Consider the following 4,089-nt stretch of genomic DNA (forward strand, 5'->3'; position numbering starts at 1 on the left):
TTAGAGTTGTTAGATGGTCCTATTTTATTCCTAGCTTTTGTTTGTCTCTAAACCTTTTCCTAAGGCTTCAAAACATGAAATATTTATACCCAAGGGGTATGGGTATGGGTTGGGGGTCTTTTCCAACCCCTAAGCCCCTTTTTTTGACTTTTGAGATCACTCAAAAAGTCTCTTTTTGCCTTTGTGCGAAAATTGACTATGGCTACCATGAGTTTCATCACCCCACCTCCACTTAGTGTTTAACCATAGTGTGGGTTGAGTTAGGAGTTTCTAGAATTGTAATTGGGTGGGAGAAGTTATTGATCCCTTTGGTGGTTGAGTTTGAGGCTTATTTAGAGGCCCTTCTTGGACTAGTTGAGTTTGTTACCCAATCTCTACATTTAGAGAGGAGTCTTGGAAGATTGAAGCAAGGAAGGGAAAAGCTCTACTCAAACTTGTTCATTTTCCATTACCTCTTTGTGAAGGTAGGAATTCTCATCTCCCTTGTTCAGAATATATGTTTGTTTCATGCTTATGCTACCTTGTTGTTGTTTGAATGTTTGTATGTTTGTGGGTATGTTGGGAAGCTTTGAAAACAATGTTATTTTGAATGTTTTCCTTTCATGTTTTTGTTGAATTTTGAGATGTTCTTGCATGGGTGTTTTGGCATTACTCACCCTTGGAGAGGGCAGAAGTGGCCAATTTTGGGAAAGGGCATTTTAGTTGGACTCCAACAGTGTAGAGTCTCTTCTCAGGACGAGAAGAGGGAGAGAGGGTAGGGTGGTATGGGCCCCTACCTATCATCACAAACCACGTATGAGTTTTAGCATGTAAGAATGGAACAACGGAAGTTCTTGATTTATAGCCCCGATTGGGCACTTGGTTTGGTGTTGTGTCTGACATCTCCTATTGGAAAAATCCACCTTTCCCTAGTTTTGATTCATTGTGAATCCTATTGTGTAAACCTTGTATGAATATGCATGTTTGATTGTCTCTTGGTTATGCTTGGTTATCACCCGATCAGATTTTATTCCCTCCACGGTTCTTAGAAATGTGTTGCAAAAATTGATATGGAACCCCTGATGAGGGTCATGAAGGAAATTCAATTACATTGTTGTAAATTTTTGGATTGGAATCCTATGTATTTTGTATTTGAAAACCTTGTTGCAATGGTAACGACGTCAAGTTTTCTTCTTGGTTCTTTCCTAGCTGAGCCTTTGAATCAGGTTTGCCAATAAAATTGGTGATTGAGTGTATTTGGTTATCATGTGATTCAATCGTAATTTTAAATTAGATGGATGCACATCAGGAATAAGATGATTTGATGTTGATTTAATTAGACAAAATTTTCAAGTTTCCTTATATGTTCAAATGAAAATTATGTTAAGGAAAGAGAATAATGACTAAGGTTGATATGTTTCAATTCAATTTGTATAGGAGATCAAATTAATTTGGAGTTAATGTGACTCAAACTATTGTATCAATGTTAAATCTATTAAAAAAAAATACACCTTAAAAAAAAAATACATTACGTTGTAAAATCTATACTTAGAAAATTTTCAAAAAAAAAAAAGTCTCAAGAGAGTAAAAACTCTATGTCTTTTGTATGGGAGAACAATTATATGGTCTTGGACAACAGAGAATATTTTAAAGATTCTTTTTATATTCTATTTAAAAATATCAATATAATTTAATCAATTTATAAATAGATGTAAAATATTCAAAATAGACTTTTAACATTTTTAAAATACCCTAAAATATCTATTTTGCTACCTATAAAACTTTATAAAATTAATGTTTGTGCCAAGTCAAACTGTCATCACATGTGATGACATCACCCATGTCCCATCCCCATCTTCCTCCTCTAATGGGCGCTCAACTTGGAGGGAAGGTATTAAAGTTTTGTGTTTAAAACAAAGTTAGCAAGTAATTTAATCTTGCTTTTCTTCCACCAGCTATCCACATTGGACGCATGTATTGGGGAATGCATGGTAGAAAGTTTTGTTTTGTGATTAGTGAATTGCCGATGGGAGGGTGACGTCACCTGTCCCCCCTATCCCATCACCCCATTTCCTTCATTCCTTTGAAAGTGTTCACCTTTTCCTTGTGGAGGGCTTTGAACTTTGGGCATGTCATGTCTTTTAATGAGACCTGCGCGTCTTTCCTTGGGGAGTCAGTACTGATGCAGCGTCAGTGGTATAAGATAGCGTGCTAGGCGTTGGGAAGCATAGAAGGAAGTTGGGTGTAGGGGGTAAAGGGTTAGTGTAGGAAAGTTAGTATAGGTGTTAGTTGGAGTTTAAAGGGAGTTAGCGTTAGGATATATTGTTATGTTATGTTAAGATTCTTTTTATTGTTTGTTAATAATTTTAATTAGCTTGTTTATAACATAATTTATTTTGTTAGTATAGTATTGTTAGAAAGGTTAGTTTATATTAGGGGTTAGTTTAACTTATTAAAGCTTTAAGTTAGTTAGTAATTTTGTTATTTGTTAATAATTTACTTAGTTCATTTTAAAGTTTAGTTTAGTAAGATTAGTTTTGTAAGTAGATTTTAAATAAGTTTTCTTTATTATTTAGTTGAAATTAATGCTTAGTAATCAAATGGTTATATAGTTAAATGTTAATTGGTTAAGTTTTAATTTGATTAGTTAAAGTTTAGTTTTTTTTTTTTTTTTTAATATTAATGTTAATTTAGTTCTTGAATTTTTTTAGTTTAAATTTTAAAAGATAGTTAGTTAGTTTAATTTTTGAGTATTAATTAGTTTTAATTTAAAGGTTATTGGCTAATTAAAACAAGTTTAAAAGTAGATTCTATTTGCTTAGATTTTTCGACCCAACTAACTCGAAGTCATCTACACTTTTTAATTTAAATAATTTTAACTATAATGTTGTATAAGAAATGTAAGAACATAACTTTTGTTGATATCAACCTAGTAGCAAGAGCATCAAATTTTAACGATCTATGCCTTCACATGATATGTAACTTAAGATGTAATGTAGAGAATCTTTTCTTGAAATGTGATTTAACCTTATTGAACTTTGAGAATTCTAATAATTATAATTTAAAAAAAAATTAAAAAATATTTGTGTGTTTTTGCCCCGTAGTTTGGGCATGAAATTTTGGTATAAGAGCGTGTGTTTCAACACTAGGAACCTTAAACCATTATGCTTCTAAAACTTAAAACTAAACATTAAATTGTGTAGGATGCCTCCTGTTACTCGAAGCAACCAACAAGGTTGAGGTCGTAGGGTGAGAGGTGGTAGAGTGGGACAGGGGGATGGACCACCTCCACGACCACCACCTCCACCTCCAGCACCACTGAACTCAAACCAGGACATTATAAATGCACTTCAGAAATTGATCGTTGTAGTGCAACAGAGATTAGTACCTGTGGTTCAACTAGTTCAGTAGATTCCAGTAGTGGAAGCAGAGGGACTTGGAGGAGGCAAGCCTAGAGGTAGAGAGAGGACTAGGAGTCCCCCACAAAGACAGTTAGAGGGGCAAGATAAGAATGAAGGTGAGTCAATACACCAGAGAGGACCCCCACTTGACAGAGCTCCTAGACATGTAGGAGATGATATCAGGGAATCGATTCAACTTGGGCCACCATTATTTACGGGTTCCACTAAGGGGACAGTAGCAGAGGCATCGTTGCAGAGCCTACAACGGTGCTTTGGATTATGACCCTATAGGAGTAATCTAAAGGCACACCTAGCAGTTCATCAGTTGAGAGGGGATGCCTCCAATTGGTGGCATCAGGAGGAGATCATAGGTGGAGTGAGGATGGACACCCTCACATGGGAGTCTTTCCTAGAAAGATTATGAGAGAGGTACTTGTCAGACGAGAAACTGCGAGTGCATCACTTTATCATGGGTATGAATTTCTCACTTCACGGTCTAGTTCGGATGGCCTTCCCTACCACCATCAGACGGGTAGTGGAGATAGCACTAGTGGCAGAGGATACTCGAGGTAGACAGGAATCATGAGATCGGTCTTAAAACCGAAACTCTACTCGCCAGAAACCCCCTTGGAAAGGGAATCAGAACTATACACTAGGGTCCTCTAAGGGCCAACAGTCTCAGCAACAACGGGAACTATCACAGGGTTAC

This window comes from Cupressus sempervirens, chromosome 3 (genome assembly GCF_028749045.1).
Source record: "Cupressus sempervirens isolate cs-2001-9-10 chromosome 3, ASM2874904v1, whole genome shotgun sequence".
Taxonomy (NCBI): Eukaryota; Viridiplantae; Streptophyta; class Pinopsida; order Cupressales; family Cupressaceae; genus Cupressus; species Cupressus sempervirens.